Source organism: Lithobates pipiens, unplaced genomic scaffold (genome assembly GCF_037356315.1).
Source record: "Lithobates pipiens isolate NorthernLeopardFrog02 unplaced genomic scaffold, aLitPip1_a1.2 Scaffold_16, whole genome shotgun sequence".
Classification (NCBI taxonomy): domain Eukaryota; kingdom Metazoa; phylum Chordata; class Amphibia; order Anura; family Ranidae; genus Lithobates; species Lithobates pipiens.
This window is the reverse complement of record NW_027507748.1, coordinates 265,332,096-265,350,688: the sequence shown is the minus strand read 5'-3', so window position 1 is coordinate 265,350,688 and position 18,593 is coordinate 265,332,096. Positions and strand designations below refer to the sequence as shown.

Sequence of the window (18,593 nt, the reverse complement as noted above, 5' to 3'; positions counted from 1 at the left end):
CTCTCCGTATTTGGAGACAAAATCTTTTTTCCTCTAGACATAAAGAGTGTCCCCTTGTCCTCCTTTTGATGACCTTTAAGTGAATAACTCAACACCAAGTTCACTATATGGACCATGTATTTGTACTTGTTCATCATATCCCCCTTAATCTCCTCTTCCCAAGAGGGAATACATTCAATTCCTCTAATTTTGCCTCATAGCTGAGCTCCTCCATACCTCTTATCAGTTTGTTTGCCTTTTTCTCTGCACTTTCTCTAGTTCCCTCGATATCCTTTTTGAGAACTAGTGCCCGAAACTTAACTGCATATTCCAGATGAGGCCTTACTAATGATTTGTACAGGGGGAAAAATGATATACCGTATTTATCGGTGTATAACACACGTTTTTTATTTTTTTTAAATAAACAAATAATGGTCAGTGAGCATCAATGCAGCCTGATATGTGCCCATCTGCAGCTTCAGTGCAGCCCGACCAGTACCCATCTGCAGCCCAATCAGTACCCATCTGCAGCCTTGCTCCTCACTGCAGCCTGATCGGTGTCCATCTGCAGCCTTGCCAAAATATGCCACCGAGGGGAAGGAGGGGATGAGTGCTCCCAAAATAGAGCCGGATCTCCTGTGTACTCGGCTAGGCGTCACGCCCAGTCCCGCCCCTTGGCCCATATCCTATGATGGACATAACACTGGGACGTCAATGCTAGGAGCTGTCCAGGGGGCAGAACTGAGCGTGAGTGCAAGCTGAGCCGGGTACACAGGAAATCCGGCTCTATTTTGTCAGCGCTCGTCCCCTCCTTCCCCTCTTCATCCTGCTTTACCATCACTGGCTTTAACGGCATGGCTGTTGAAAGCCAGGTGCTAAGGGGCCGAGGTCTGCCGGATTTGGCAATATCCACTTGAGGACACAGAAGTCATCTTCTCGGAAGATTTATCATCGTACGTGGAAGGCCTACATCTTCATGTGTGAGGAGAAGATGAGTAACGGCACCTGGCAAGGAAAAAAAAATCCTCTTTTTCCTTGGCAGGTGCCATTACTCAGCATGCAGTCGCTGCAATAGGCATCTGTCAATCCCTAAAGGACCAATTTATACAGTTCCTTAAAGAGGTTCCTGCACAACAAGCCCGGAAATTGCCCGAACTACCAAAAGCATTATGCTTTGCCATAGAGGCCATTAAAGATTCTATGCACCAGGTGTCCTGCCTTACGCTTATGCTAGTACATATGCATAGAATCCTGTGGTTAAAAAAATTGGTCAGCTGAAGCACCATGTAAAAAGCTACTGACTGGATTCCCTTTTCATGGGGATCGGCTATTCAGGGATGATTTGGACAAATACATCCAAACAGTAAGTTTAACAGAAAGTATAAATGCCCTTTATTTAAACAGGCTCTTTCTCCTGCGCTAGGGGCTTCCGCCTCTATGCAGTGTCGACAACCTCCGCCGCCAGACTCTAGATGAAAACCTCAGTGTCAGGCCCAGGCTAGAAAAAAAAGTCCTGGGGCTGGAAACCTGCAAAGCAGAATCCTAAAGCCTCATCGTGAAGAGGTACCCCCCTCGCCAGGGTGGGGGGAAGACTTCTGCAGTTTTCAGAAGTCTGGCAAGAGGAAATTCAGAACAGATGGGTCATCTCCAGGGTAACTCTGGGGTACAAGCTGGAATTTCAGAACTTTCCACTGTTTTGTTTCCTGAGGTCAAATGCTTCCAAAGATCCAGAGAAAATACAATCTCTGTTTCAGGCACTAGACCGATTAATGGCTCAGAGGGTGGTCATGCAGATCCCCGCAGAAGAGCAAGGTTTGGGGTTTTATTCAAACCTCTTCACAGTACCAAAACTGAATGGAGATGTCAGACCATTCTAGATCTAAAGAATCAAAATCAGTTTCTGAAGATCCGCTTCTTTTGCATGGAGAAGATTAGGTCAGTGGTTTCTATCCTACTAGGAGAAGAACTTCTGGTGTCTATCGACATCAGGGATGCACATCTGCATGTTCCTATATTTCTCGCTCACCAAAGGTTTCTGTGGTTCGAGGTAGAACAGCAGCATTTCCAATTTGTAACCTTGCCCTTTGGGCCTGCTACAGCACCCCGGGTGTTTACAAAAGTCCTGGCCCCAACTCTAGCCAGGTTAAGGGTGCAGGGCATAACAGTCTTGGTGTACTTAGACAATCTATTGCTAATAGACCAGTCGTCATTTAGAGCAAAGCGTGTACATTACAACCAGTTACCTGGAAAGTTTGGGTTGGATTCTCAACCTAGAGAAATCTTCCTTAAAAGTGATAAAAAGGCTGGAGTACCTGGGTCTGATCATAGACAGGGCCCAGAAAAAAAATGTTCTTACTTCAGGAAAAAAATCAACTCCATAAGAGAGCTGGTGCAGATGGTCAGATCAAAAGGCGATCCCTCCATTCGCCTTTCCATGAGGTTGCTAGGAAACCTGGTGGCTTCATCCAAAGCGGTTCCCTATACCTAGTTCCATTCAAGGCTGTTGCAAAACATTATCCTGTCTACTTGGAACAAAACAATTCAAGCTTTAGACTTGCAAATGTGGCTGTCCCCAAGGGTGTCCCAAAGCCTCAGTTGGTTGTTACTAACCCAGAATTTACTGAAAGGAAAATACTTCAGACCAGTTATCTGGAAAGTGGTAATGACAGATGCAAGCCTTTCAGGCTGGGGAGCGGTACTAGAAAAGACGACTGTCCAGGGACAGTGGTCAAGAGCCAAAAGAACCTTGCCCATCAATATCCTCGAGATTCGGGCAGTGCGTCTGGCTCTAAAGGCCTGGACTTCCAGGTTACGGGATTGTCCTGTCAGGATCCAATCCGACAATGCCACAGCTGTGGCCTATATCAATCACCAAGGGGGCACCAAGAGTCTCTCAGCGCAGAAAGAGGTGAACTATATTCTAACTTGGGCAGAAAGGAATGTTCCATGCCTATTGGCAGTCTTCATTCCGGGAGTAGAGAATTGGCAGGCGGAATACTTGAGTCACCAGCAGTTATTCCTTAGGGGAATTGTCTCTTCACCTTGAAATTTTTCAGGCTGTTTGCCAAAGATGGGGGACTCCGAAAGTATATCTTCTAGCGTCCAGATTCAACATGAAGTTAGTCAACTTCGTGTCCAGGACAAGGGATCCACTCGCATGCGGAACAGATGTGTTGGTGACCCCGTGGGATCACTTCTCACTGATCTATGCATTTCCCCCTATTCAGTTGCTGCCACGACTTCTTTGCAGGATCAAGCTGGAAAGAAAACCGGTAATTCTGGTAGCAACAGCAAGGCACAGAAAGTCATGGTATGCGGAAATTGTAAAGATGGCAGTGGAGGGTCCATGGTCCCTCCCACTATGGCCAGGCCTACTCTCACAGGGGCCGATTATCCATCCTACTTTACAGTCTCTAAATGTAACAGCTTGGCTATTGAAACCCACATTCTGAAGAAACGTGGGCTTTACGGGTCAGTTATTTCTACCCTGATGCAAGGAAGCCAGCTTCCAGAACTATATATTATAGAGTCTGGAGGGCTTATGTTTCCTGGTGTGAATCCAAGGGTTGGCACTCTCGGAGATATATCATAGGCAGAATTCTAGCCTTTCTACAATTAGTGGTAGAGATGAAATTGGTCTTGAGTACTATTAAAGGCTAAGTCTCAGCTTTATCGGTCTTATTTCAAAGACCGCTTGCTACACATTCTTTAGTCCGTGGGTTTTATGCAAGGGGTGATGCAACTTAATCTCCCAGTCAAACCTCCTTTGAACCTTTGGGACTTGAATTTAGTTTTGTCAGTGTTACAAAAACGGCCATTTGAACCGATACAGCATATTCCCTTAGCCCTTGTACACACGGTCGGAGATTCCGACGGAATGTGTCCGATCGGACCGTTTTGTCAGATATTCCGACTGTGTGTGGTCTACATCGGACTGTTTATTCCGACGGACCAAGTTTTCCAACATGTCGGTAAAATTTTCAGACAAAATGCTCCAATCGGACATACTCCGACCATGTGTAGAGAATTCCGATCGGACAAAGTGCCACGCATGCTCAGATCAAATTCCTACACCAAAGCTATTGGCTACTAGCGTGAACGTAGTCCCGTCGTAACAAAATAACGTCATCACAACGCATTTTCCGTCAACTTTGTCCGACCGTGTGTATACAACAGTTTCGGACAAAATCTGTCGGACAAAATCCGACGGATTTGGTTGTCGGAATCTCCGACCGTGTGTACAAGGCCTAAGTCCTTCTGACAAGGAAGCTGGTGTTCTTCGTTGCTATATCCTTAGCAAGGAGGGTTTCGGAATTGGCTGCTCTTTCTTGTAAAGAGCCATACTTGATTATTCATGAGGACAGAATGGTGCTACGCCCTCGTCCAGACTTTTTGCAAAAAGTGGTCTCAGGTTTCCACCTGAACCAAGATATTGTCCTGCCATCGTTTTTTCCAAAACCATTTTCCAGGGAAGAGAAGTCACTACATTGTCTTGATGTGGTGAGAGCAGTGAAAATCTAAACTCAACTGTTTAGATTAGTAAAACTGATCTCTTATTTATTCGGCCAGAGGCTCCTAAGAAAGGACAGGCAGCGTTGAAATCAACTGTCGCTAAGTGGATTCAGCAAGTTATAATTCAGACTTATTTAAGGGGTAAGATTCCCCCTTTTCAAGTCAAAGCACACTCTACCAGGGCGGTTAGTGCTTATGTGGCAGTGCATCACCAGGCCTCCATGGCTCAAATCTGTAAGGTCGCATGCACTGAACAGATCTTCAGTGCGTACATTCACCAAGTTTTATCAAGTGGATATAAGGAGGTATGAGGATATCGCCTTAGTGCACAGTGTGCTGCAGGCAGCAGTATAGGTCCTCAAGTCTGTGGGTACCCTGCAGGTTGTGTCTCCCTCCCCTCAAGTAGCGTTGCTATGGGATGTCCCATTAAGTTTTTAACTTGGGCTCTATGTCCCATGATGTACTATAAAGAAAATACGATTTTTATAACCGCTTACCTGTAAAATCCTTTTCTTGGAGTACATCATGGAACACAGGGGGTCCCTCCCCTCTTTTTGGGGTTTAAGTATATTGCTTTGCTACAAAAGCTGATGTGCTCCTGGAAGGAGACGGGGTTATATAGGGAGTGAACTTCCTGGATTGGGTATACCAATGTCCATCACCTGAAGGTGCCTATATACCCATTAAGTTATTAACTTAGGCTATGTGTGCCATGTTGTACTCCAAGAAAAGGATTTTACAGGTAAACTGTTAGAAAACTGTTATAAAAATCCTAGTTTGTTTTTAGCTGGGAGTACCCTTAGTACCTGGGAGTACCTTTTTGAGTACCCGGGAGTATCATTAGCATGCAATACCAAAGCCAGCAGAATATTAGCATGCATGAAAAGGGGCTATACTCCAGAGATAAAACTATAATCCTGACACTTTATAAAACTCTGGAGTGTTTTGTCCACTTCTGGACACCAGTCCTCAGAATGGATGAGCTGGAGAGAGTCTAAGAGGGGCAACAAAATTAATAAGGGGATTGGAGGACTTTGATTATGAGGAACGACTACAAGCACTAAGAGACCAGCGCTAGAGAAGAGACGCTTGAGAGGGGACATGATAGCGATTTACAAATAACTCAATGGTGATTCCAGTGTAGGGGAAAAAAAACTATTCAGTCTCGGGGAGTGTAAGGGTACACGGAGCCACACAATGAGATTGAAGGAGAGGCGGTTTAACCTTAAGCTGCGCAGGGAGTTTTTCACTGTCAGGGCAATAAGGTTGTGGCACCCTCTTCCACAATTGTTGGTGTCAGCAGGGAGTATTGATATTTTTAAAAGACTCTGGATCGTGCATCTTAATAAACACAACATGCAGGGATATGGGAAATTAAATTATAGACTCTGACACACGTACATCTACACAGGTTGAACTAAATGGACTATTGTCTTTATTGAACCTTGCCTACTATACTACTATCACCTGGTGTGACTCCATTTTACTAATATAACTCTCATGGAGATATTGGATCAGCTTTTTTTTTTTTTTTTTCAGTTTTTTATTTTCACAATATTTTTTATTGGTTTTTCAAAAGAAAGAGTGACTGTACAATTGACTTTAATTGATTTCTGTGCAAAAGTTTAAGAGAACGGTGATGCCCCGTACACACGAGTGGATTTTCCATGAGAAAAAACTTGGATGGCGCACACACACACACACTTATGGGCAACAGCAGTGTAAGAGAACTGCTCTGGCTTGCACTTGTTGGCATCAGTGGACTTCCAGAGCGCTGCTGCATGCGCAATGGACTACGTACACACACAGGAGCGCGTTCCTAATGCCAATTGGCACCTAACGGCCTATTTAAGGGGTGCTTTGACTCATACAATGCTGACTGGTCTTCAGCTGTGTCCTGATCCTTGATTCCTGTTTTAGCCTGCCTGATACCTGCTGCTGAACCCGACCTTCCCCGACTCTGCCTCTGGACTCTAATCATTCCTGATTACCGGTTCCTGATCTCGGCTTCCATTTGACCTTGCTTCTGCTTATGCCTTTGTACCTCGCTGCCCGCCTGTTACTGAATCCGGCAATTCTTGAGACCCTGCTCCTGCTCTTCACCTGGCTCGAACAGTGCCTGTTGTCCTGCCTCTGCCACCGAGCCTGCTACTCCATCTGCAAGTTCTGCAAGCAATACCTACAGGCACTCGTGTTCCTCCTGGCCCTAATCTCCATCTGTCCCACCTTCAGTGGAGCTTGGGCTAGAGATACAAGGGAGGCCGACATTGTCATAGCAGACTCCTACCAGGTACGTGACAATATGTGTGCAGAACCTTCGCATTTCACCATTCCTCATGAGTCTGGGCGGGGGGTTGAGAGCACTTTCTTTTTTTAATTATTACTAGTTTTAACATTTTATATCTTTTTTTTTGGACACTGTCCCATTCCTTTTTTATTATTATTTTTAATAATTAAATGTAGGGATGCACCAAAATTTCGGCCACCGAAACATCGTCACGTCATTTTGCCGAAAGAGAGTTCTTGCAGATAATGGCGCAGAAAATCTCGCATGCGCAGTAGGGGCGGGAGAACCTTTGGGTGACATCACTCGTTCTGTAGGCGGCTTGCACGTTCCTTGCGGTTAAGATGCTGCACCACTCGTAAGCACGTTCCCTGCTGAGACACTGGCACCTTTCCTGCGGACGCTCCTCGTGCTTGTGAAACGCTGCTGGGACTCGAGAGACGGCTTCATAGACAGCTGCACATAGCATACTCAAGTACAAGAGTGGGCACTGTCCCTCCTGGAAGGCTACCATTACTACTATTCACTGGTGAGCAATGCATTGCCTTTTGCCTTACTTAAACTGACAGAAACAATCCAACTAGTATTTATTTTACTATACTACTGAAACTGAAATTAATGATCTTTCTGTCTATAGCAGTTAAACAGCATGTATTACTTACTACTTGGTCTTTGTTAAACAACAAGCCACTCTTGCCATGCAGTATGCCCTTGTTGCCATTGAATTTGTCACTTTGTCTTGTCAGTATAGTTAGTTATACAGTGCACACTGACATGACAGCAAGCACATGATTTTTTAAACATGACAGTACGCAATAAATATAATATATATTTAATAACTATATATAATTTATTGCGTACTGTCATGTTTATACAAATCATGTATAACTTTATAATACTACGCTGACAAAGTGACAATTCGATGACAACAAGTGCATGAAGTTATAGTATACTACAGAATAGCTAAAAAAAAAAGAAAAATATAGCATGCAATTGCAATTTGCAAGCAATCCATTCCATTTCAAATCAAATGTAATCAGTGCAATTTTCTGTTTGGTACAAGTCTGATGTAACTACCTTGCATAGCAAGAGCTGCACCTTTTAAAAAAAAAAAAAAAAAAGGGATTGGTTATTTTTTTTATTTTTTAAAGCTGCCTCCTGGGGTTTAGCTTTTAAATTGATTTCATCCGTCCGCCACCCCCAACCCCCCCCCCCTCTCATATTTCACTCCCGCTATAGATCATTCTATGCTATTATTTTACGCTACCAGCAAAAGTGGACCATGTCTGTAGTGTGGAAATATTTTAAAGTTTCTGATAAAGACCCCAAATTTACAATCTGTAGTCTTTGCTCAGCAGAAATTTCAAGAGGGGGTACAGTGCCAAGGCATTTTTCAACAACAGGTTTGATACACCACCTGAAAACACGTCATCCAGTTCAGCATTCATATTACAAGAAAACAGTGCCCCTTCCAAAAAGTTACTCAGGCTCAACACCATCTGTGGCCACAGTCTTTGAAAAGGTTAAACAATTTGCAAGTGACCGTCCCAAAGCTCGTGCCATTACAGATAAAATTATGGAATTTATTGCATTAGACGACCAGCCATTCTCTGTTGTGGAGGACATTGGATTCCTTATGCTCATGCAACATATTGAGCCGCATTACTCACTACCAAGCAGATGCTACTTTGCAGATACCTGTCTACCTGAATTGCTTTGCAGTGTTAGAAAACGCGTTCAAGAGCTCATGACTACCGACATCATAGAAATCAGTTTTACTACCAACATTTGGAGTCCATCAGTCCAACGAGCATGCTCAGCCTGATAGCGCAGTGGATAGATGACAGATTTCAATTGCAAAACATCTTACTTAACGCACGTGAGTTTGTTGGATCACATACTGCAGCAGGAATATCTGACCCTTTAAAATCCATGCTTGACACTTGGCACATTGAGAAGTCTAAAGTGCATTTGATTGTCTGAGATAATTCACGGAACATGGCAAAGGCAATGGAGGACAGTGAACTTAAAAGCATACCGTGTATGGCACACACGCTGCAATTGGCTGTGAATGAAGGATTGCTGAGTCAGCGCACCATATCTGATATTGTATCAAAAGGAAGAAACATTTTAGGTCACTTTAAGCATTCTCCACTTGCTTATTCCAGATTAAAAGATTTGCAGATACAGTTTGGAATGCCACCGAAACGACTGCAGCAAGATGTAGCCACTCGTTGGAACAGCACCTACTATATGCTGCAAAGTCTTTTTGAACGAAAGCGTGTTTTAGCTGCATGCATTGCAGATTACGAGCTGCCGGCAACACTGAGTGTACATCAGTGGATGTTAGTTGAAAATAGTTTGTCTCTTCTATCTCCATTTGAACAGTTAACAAAAGAAAAAAGCTCAACTAATGCTTCCATTTCCTGAAGTTATTCCCTTGATTGCCACACTGAAGCGTCTGCTAGGAAAAGATATAGAAACAGACCATGGCGTAAAAACTGCTAAAACCACTCTACTGGAAGCTGTTACCAACTGGTTTCAAGATACCAAGTCCAACCCTCTGTACTGCATTGCAGCAGCTCTAGATCCTCGATTTAAAGAGAATTATTTTAATAATAATTAAATAATAATTAATAATAAGTCTCTATGATCGTTTGGAGGCCGGGTGCGATGTTATGACGTCACGCCTGGCCTCTGCATTCAAAATAATGGCGCCGATTTGGCTGGGATTGATTTTAGGCGAGATAGAGGTGAGATATGGGGTCTTATTGACCCCCATATCTCACTGTAAATAGGTCCGATCGTGCCATATTCCTATTACAAGGGATGTTTACATTCCTTGTAATAGGAATAAAAGTAATCAAATTTTTTTTTTTTTTTTTTTTAAGTGTCAAGCTAAAAAAATAAAAGTAAAATTAACAATAAAAAAAAATTTAAAGCTCCCCTGTCCCCGTGAGCTCGTACGCAGAAGCGAACGCATACGTAAGTCGCGGGACTTATGAAAACCACACATGTGAGGTATCACCACGAATGTTAGAGCGAGAGCAATTACTTTAGCCCTAGACCTCCTCTGTAATGCAAAACATGTAACCAGTAAAAAAAATTTAAAGCGTCGCCTATGGGGATTTTTAAATGCCAACGTTTGGCGCCATTCCACAAGCGTGTGCAATTTTGAAGCGTGACATGTTGGATATCTATTTACTCAGCGTATCTTCATCTATCACATTATTCAAAAAAATTGGGCTAACTTTACTGGCTTTTTTTTTTTTTTTTTTTAAGCATGAAACTGTTTTTGTTTGTTTTTTTTTTTTTTTTTTCTGAAAAAAACATGTTCGAAAAGTTCGGAAAATTTCAACAACCGCCATTGTATTCTCTAGGGTCTTTGCTAAAAAAAAACATATATAATGTTTGGGGGTTCTATGTAATTTTCTAGCAAAAAAATTATGAATTTTACATGTAGGAGAGAAATGTCAGAATTGGCCTGGATGCGAAGTGGTTAAGAATAAATTGCCTTTTATTTTAATCCTTTATATATTAACCACTTGCCGACCGCCGCACGACGATGTACGTCGACAGAATGGCACGGGCAGGCATAAGGGCTTACATGTACGTCCTTGCCTGCCCGCGGGTCGGGGGCCCGATCGGGCCCCCGCCCGGTGCCTGCGGCGGTCGGTATTCGTTCGGGAGCGATCCCGGACGAGGGGACGGCCATTCATTCATGGCCACCCCCTCGCGATCGCTCCCGACGAATGAAAATGTCCGGTGACATCACTTCCTCTCCTGTAATGTAAACACAGGAGAGGAAGTGATGTAATCTCTCCTCCGTGTCGGTATTTTTCGTTCCGGCACCGAGGAGAGAGCATCGGTGAGTTGCACAAGCACTACACTACACAGTAGAACATGCCAGGCACACTCACACCCCCCCTTTACCCCCCGATCACCCCCCAATTACCCCTGCCCCCCCCCCAGTCACAGTGACACCAATTGCTTTTTTTTTTTTTTTTTGCATTGGTGTCATTTGTGACTGTAATAACTGTTAGGGCAGTTAGGGTTAGCCCCCTTTAGTTCTAATGTGCCCCCCAAACCCCCCCAATAAAGGTTTAACCCCGTGATCACCCCCCCTCGCCAGTGTCACTAAGGCTGGGTTCACATTGCAGCGGTTTATGAGAACGAATGTGATTCGCACCGCACTGCAGTGCAAATCACATCCGATCTCTGTGCGATTCGAGTTCAGCCATACAGATAGTATGGCTGAATTCGTGTCGCACCCGCCGCACCCGCCGCAAATTCGCACGGGACCCTTTTTTTGGCCCGCAGCAGAATCGGATCGCATGGGTGTTCACACCATGCGATCCGAGTTTGCAGATCGCACTGCGATATGCGAACTGATCTGGGGGTGTCATTAACATTTCACTGACACTCCCAGCAGTTCGCATAGGGCAGTGTGAACTGCCGCCGGGAGGCATGCGATGCGGGAACCCGCCGCGGATTCATGGCGTTCCCGCATCGCTCCAGTGTGAACCCAGCCTAATAAGCGATCATTTTTCTGATCGCTGTATTAGTGTCACAGGTGACGCTAGTTAGGCAGGTAGGTATTTAGGTTCGCCGCAGCTTTTTATAGCGCCAGGGACCCCCATATACTACCGCATAAAGCCCCCTGATTGCCCCCTAGTTAACCCTTTCACCAGTGATCACCATATAACTGTTACAGGTGACGCTGGTTGGTTAGTTATTTTTTTTATAGTTTCAGGGCACCCGCCATTTATTACCTAGTCTCACTAGTATACCCCTAAATTTAGGGGTGTCTACTTTCCAAAATGGGGTCATTTGGGGGGGGGGTTTGTGCCATCTTGGCATTTTATGGCCTTCAAAACTGTAACGCCCTTAGAAAGCCTGAAGGCGGTGCTTGGTTTTCGGGGCCCCGTACGCGGCTAGGCTCCCAAAAAGTCCCACATATGTGGTATCCCCGTACTCAGGAGAAGCAGCAGAATTTATTTTGGGGTGTCATTTCACATATGCCCATGGCATGCGTGAACAATATATCATTTAGTGACAACTTTGTGAAAAAAAAAGTTTGTAATTTTCCCGCAACTTGTGGCAAAATATAAAATATTCCATGGACTCAACATGCCTCTCAGCAAATAGCTTGGGGTGTCTACTTTCTAAAATGGGGTCATTTGTGGGGGTTTTGTGCCATCTTGGCATTTTATGGCCTTCAAAACTGTAATAGGTAGTGAGGAGTGAAGTCAAATATTTACGCCCTTAGAAAACCTGAAGGCGGTTCTTGGTTTTCGGGGCCCCGTACGTGGCTAGGCTCCCAAAAAGTCCCACATATGTGGTATCCCCGTACTCAGGAGAAGCAGCAGAATTTATTTTGGGGTGTCATTTCACATATGCCCATAGCATGTGTGAGCAATATATCATTTAGTGACAACTTTGTGTAAAAAAAAAAAAAAAAATTATTTTTTGTCATTATTCAATCGCTTGAGGCAAAAAAATAAAATATTCAATGGGCTCAACATGCCACTTATCAATTTCCTTAGGGTGTCTACTTTCCAAAATGGGGTCATTTGGGGGGGTTTTGTACTGCCCTGCCATTTTAGCACCTCAAGAAATGAGATCGGCAGTCGTAAACTAAAAGCTGCGTAAATTCCAGAAAACGTACCTTAGTTTGTAGATGTGACAACTTTTGCGCAAACCAATAAATATACAATTATTGACTTTTTTTTTACCAAAGACATGTGGCTGAATACATTTTGGCCTAAATGTATGACTAAAATTGAGTTTATTGGATTTTTCTAATAACAAAAAGTAGAAAATATCATTTTTTTTCAAAATTTGCGGTCTTTTTACGTTTATATCGCAAAAAATAAAAATCGCAGAGGCAATCAAATACCATCAAAAGAAAGCTCTATTTGTGGGAAGAAAAGGACGCAAATTTTGTTTGGGTACAACATTGCATGACCGCGCAATTACCAGTTAAAGCAGCGCAGTGCCAAATTGTAAAAAGACCTCTGGTCATTTACCAGCAAAATGGTCCGGTCTGAAGGTGGTTAAAGTGGTTGTAAACCCTTACAAACCACTTTGACCTACAGGTAAGCCTAGATTAAGGCTTACCTGTAGGTCCAAGCAATATCTCCTAAACCTATATGGTTTAGGAGATATTTGCCCGAAAACGGGCACCGCTGTCTACGGCGCATGCGCCGTAGACAGCGGCGCGCAGGCGCACTGAACGCGGCAGTTCCAAGAATGGAGCTGCCGCATTTGTCGACTCCCGTGCGCATGCGCGAGAGTGACGTCATCGCGGCTTCGCCGAATGACAGTGGCGGAGCTGCGAGACGCCACCAGCAAGATGGATGCGGCGGACTACAGGGGACAGCGCGACTTCGCTGGCTCCTGTGTCAGGTAAGTGACACATAATGGGCTACTATGCGATGCAGGGAAAAAAAAGAGGAAGTAAACTCATCAGGGTTTACTTCCTCTTTAACTAAATTATACACCAGACTTTTTTTAAGGTTATTATCCGATTAATCAAAAGAACAATAGGGCAACTAATCGATTATAAAAATAATCGTTAGTTGCAGCCCTAATACACAGTATCTCACAAAAGTGAGTACACTCCTTACATTTTAATAAATATTTTATTATATCTTATCATGTGACAACACTGAAGAAATTACACTTTGCTACAATGTAAAGTAGTGATTGTACAGCTTGTATAACAGTGTAAATTTGCTGTTCCCTCAAAATAACTCAACACACAGCCATTAATGTCTAAACCGCTGGCAACAAAAGTGAGTACACCCCTAAATGAAAATATTCAAATTGGACCCAAAGTATCAATATTTTGGGTGGCTACCATTATTTTCCAGCACTGCCTTAACCCTCTCAGGCATGGAGTTCACCAGAGCTTCACAGGTTGCCACTGAAGTCCTCTTCCACTCCTCCATGACAACATAACGGAACTGGGGCATGTTGGAGCCCTTGCTCTCCTCCATCTTCCATTTGAGGATGCCCTACAGATGCTCAATAGGGTTTATTTTTGGAGACATGCTTGGCCAGTCCATAACCTTTCCCCTCAGCTTCTTTAGCAAGGCATTGGTCATCTTGGAGGTGGGCTTGGGGTCATTCTTTTGGAATACTGCCCTGTGGGGGGGATCATCCTCTGCTTCATTATGTCACAATACGTGTTGGCATTCACGGTTCCCTCAATGAACTGTAGCTCCCTAGTGATGACAGCACTCATGCAGACCTTGACACTCCCACCACCATGCTTGACTGTAGGCTAGACACACTTGTCTTTGTAATCCTCACCTGATTGCCGCCACACACGCTTAACGGCATCTGATCTGAACCAAATAAGTTTATCTTGGTCTCATCAGACCACAGGACATGGTTCCAGTAATCCATGTTCTTAGTGTGCTTGTCTTCAGCAAACAGTTTGCAGGCTTTCTTGTGCATCATCCTTAGAAGAGGCTTCCTTCTGGGACGACAGCCATGCAGAACAATTTGATGCAGTGTGTGGCGTAATGGTCTGAGCACTGACAGGCTGACCCCCACCCCTTCAAACTCTGCAGCAATGCTGGCAGCACTTATATGACTATTTCCCAAAGACAACCTCTGGATATGATGCTGAGCACATGCATTCAACTTCTTTGGTCGACCATGGCGAGGCCTGTTCTAAGTGGAAGCTGTCCTGCCTGTCCTGTTAAACCGCTGTATGGTCTTGGCCACCAAGCTGCAGCTCAGTTTCAGGGTCTTGGCATTCTTCTTATAGCCTAGGCCATGTTTATTTAGAGAAACAATTCTTTTTTTTCAGATCCTCAGAGAGTTCTTTGCCATTAGGTACCATGTTGAACTTCCAGTGACGAGTACGAGAGCATTTGACACACCTGCTCCCCATTCACACTTGAGACGTTGTAATACTAATGAGTCACATGACATGAGGGGGGGGGGGGGGCGATGGCTAATTGGGTTAATTTGGACATTTTCACTTACTCACTTTTGTTGCCAGCAGTTTAGACATTAATGGCTGTGTTGATTATGAGGGGGGAGCAAATTAACACTGTTATACGATCTGTCACTACTTGAAATATAATTTCTTCAGTGTTGTCACATGAAAAGATATAATATATTTACAAAAATGTGAAGGGTGTTCTCACTTTTGTGAGATACTGTGTGTATATACAGCTGCAAAAAAAAAGTATGTGAACCCTTTTGGAATGATATGGATTTCTGCACAAATTGGTCATAAAATGTGATCTGATCTTTATCTAAGTCACAACAATAGACAATCACAGTCTGCTTAAACTAATAACACACAAAGAATTAAATGTTACCATGTTTTTATTGAACACGATCAGACGTGTACAACGGTCAGGAGTAATTCTTGACCATTCCTCTTTACAGAACTGTTTCAGTTCAGCAATATTCTTGGGATGTCTGGTGTGAATCGCTTTCTTGAGGTCATGCCACAGCATCTCAATCGGGTTGAGGTCAGGACTCTGAATGTGCCACTCCAGAAGGCGTATTTTCTTCTGTTTAAGCCATTCTGTTGTTAATTTACTTCTATGCTTTGGGTCGTTGTCCTGTTGCAACACCAATCTTCTGTTGAGCTTCAGCTGGTGGACAGATGGCCTTAAGTTCTCCTGCAAAATGTCTTGATAAACTTGGGAATTAATTTTTCCTTCTATGATAGCAATCCATCCAGGCCCTGATGCAGCAAAACAGCCCCAAACCATGATGCCCCCACCACCATACTTCATAGTTGGCATGAGGTTTTGATGTTGGTGTGCTGTGCCTCTTTTTCTCCACACACAGTGTTGTGTGTTTCTTCCAAACTACTCAACTTTGGTTTCATCTGTCCACAGAATATTTTGCCAGTACTGCTGTGGAACATCCAGGTGCTCTTGTGCAAACTGTAAATGTGCAGCAATGCTTTTTTTTGAACAGCAGTGGCTTCCTCTGTGGTATCCTCCCATGAAATCCATTCTTGTTTAGTGTTTTACATATTGTAGATTCGCTAACAGGGATGTTAGCATGTGCCAGAGACATTTGTAAGTCTTTAGCTGACACTCTAGGATTCTTCTTCACCTCATTGAGCAGTCTGCTTTGTGCTCTTGCAGTCATCTTTATAGGACACCCAGTCCTAGGGAGAGTGCTGAACTTTCTCCATTTATAGACAATTTGTCTTACTATGGACTGATGACCAGCAAGGCTTTTGGAGATACTTTCATAACCCTTTCCAGCTTTATGCAAGTCAACAATTCTTAATTGTAGGTCTTCTGAGAGCTCTTTTGTGCGAGGCAACATTCACATCAGGCAATACTTCTTGTGAAAAGCAAACCCAGAACTGGTGTGTGTTTTTTATAGAGCAGGGCAGCTGTAACCAGCACCTCCAATCTCATCTCATTGATTGGACTCCAGTTGGCTGACACCTCACTCCAATTAGCTCTTGGAGATCTCATTAGTGTAGGGGTTCACATACTTTTTCCACCTGCACTGTGAATGTTTACATGGTGTGTTCAATAACAACATGGTAACATTTAATTCTTTGTGTGTTATTAGTTTAAGCAGACTGTGATTGTCTATTGTTGTGACTTAGATGAAGATCAGATCACATGACCAATTTGTGCAGAAATCCATATCATTCCAAAAGGGTTTACATCTGTATGGTATCTGTATGGATGTCACAACACTTCCTTAAACTCAACTTGTCCAAAACCGAACTTATAATATTTCCTCCCCCACGCGCCTCTTCCCCTGACTTCTCTGTCAAGAGTAATGGCACAACCATCCACCCATCCCCACATGTCAGGGTGTTGGGTGTTATCCTGGACTCTGAACTCTCCTTTCAGCCCCACATCCAATCACTTTCCAAAGCTTGCCGCCTCAGCCTTCGCAACATCTCTAAACTACGTCCCTTTCTAACCAATGAAACCACAAAGCTCCTGATTCACTCCCTGGTTATCTCTCGCCTTGACTACTACAACTCTCTCCTCATTGGTTCACCTTTAAATAGACTATCCCCCCTTCAGTCCATCATGAATGCTGCTGCCAGACTCGTACACCTTACAAACCGCACAGTGTCTGCTACCCCTCTCTGCCAATCGCTCCATTGGCTGCCACTTGCCCAACGAATTAAATTCAAAATACTAACACTTACTTACAAAGCCATCCACAACTCTGTCCCCAGCTACATCACTAGCCTAGTCTCAAAATACCAACCTAATCGCCCACTTCGTTCCTCCCAAGACCTCCTGCTCTCTAGCTCCCTCATCATCTCCTCCCATATCCGCCTACAGGACTTCTCCCGAGCCTCACCCATCCTCTGGAACTCACTACCCCAATCTGTCAGACTGTCTCCAAATGTATCCACTTTTAGGCGATCCCTGAAAACTTTCCTCTTCAGAGAAGCCTATCCTGCCTCCATCTAACTGCACTATTAGTTCATCTCTAAAACGGTGTTCCTCCCAAAAATGGAACTTCCACTTTAAGCACTCCTCGCCCACTTACATGCAACATTTGGCATGTCATTTTTTTGGAGGGGAGTTGGGTCTTCGTTAGGAGGGGGACTTCCTGTCCCACTTCCTCCTTCTGCCCAGGGACCTCCAAGGCAACTCATCCTTTCGCCTTAGGTGGCCCCTCCCTCTAGGCGATCTCATGGGACACATAAAGGATCAGAAGAGATCGCCTGTCTGCTCAGGAAAGCACAGCGCAACTCGTGCATGCACCGTGCGTGCCCGGCCGTGAAGCCGAAAGCTCTCATGGCCGGGTGCCCAGAGTGGCAATGGAGGCGTCGGTGAGAGGAGGGGGAGAGGAGAGATCCTCCGTTTGTCCGCATCGCTGGACCTTGGAACAGGTAAGTGCCTGTTTATTAACCGCTTCCCGCCTGCCCTATAGCCGAATGACGGCTATAGAGCGGGCGCTCTCGTCCGGGAGACCGTCCCTGGACGTCCTCGTGTTTACTTCTGCAATGTGCACCGCTGCGGGCGCGCATCTGGGAAGTTTTGTGTTTGCCGTGTCCCCCGGAGACAGGCAAACACAGATCACTGTAAACGGCCAATCACAGCGGCCGTTTACAGCGCGATCAGCGTGTCCAATGTGAGATGATCTCATATGTAAACATATGAGATCATCTCTCAGCGCCGCTCTCCCTCCTCACACAGACAGCGTGTGAGAAGGGAAAGATGAACGGCTGCTGCGGCCGTAAGTGAAAAAAAAAAAAAGTGCCATCTGCCCCAGTGCCATCCTCCCCAGTGCTACCTGTCCCCAGTGCCACCTGTTAGTGCCGTCTGTCATCAGTGCCATCTGTCATCAGTGCCACATATTAGTGCCACCTGTCATCAGTGCCACATATTAGTGCCATCTGTCATCAGTGCCACAGATCAGTGCCACCTGTCAGTGTCATGTGCCATCTGTTGTCAGTGTCACGTGTCATCAATGCCACTTATCAGTGCCATCTGTCATCAGTGTCACGTATTAGTGTCATCAGTGCCACGTATTAGTGCCATCTGTCATCAGTGCCACGTATTAGTGCCATCTGTCATCAGTGCCACATATTGGTGCCATCTGTCATCAGTGCCACATATTGGTGCCATCTGTCATCAGTGCCACGTGTCATTGTCCTGGTGCTCCAGGACCTTCAAAAGTTTAATAGGTAGTCAACAAGTTAGATGTGTAATTTATGCTCCCAGAACACGTGATGGTGCTCCCTGCATGTTGGGCCTCTCTATGTGGCCAGGCTGTGAAAAAGTCCCACGCAAGTGGTATTGTAATACTCAGGAGGAGTAGCAGATTTTTTTGGGGGCTGTCA

At 44.6% G+C, this 18,593-nt stretch overlaps 1 protein-coding gene across 2 annotated transcripts in view; it reads left to right on the top strand.

Annotated features, from left to right (window-relative positions):
- The window catches only part of ADIPOR1 (adiponectin receptor 1), a 144,965-nt gene that overhangs the window by 28,799 nt on the left and 97,573 nt on the right, over positions 1 to 18,593 (top strand). The window lies entirely within an intron of this gene.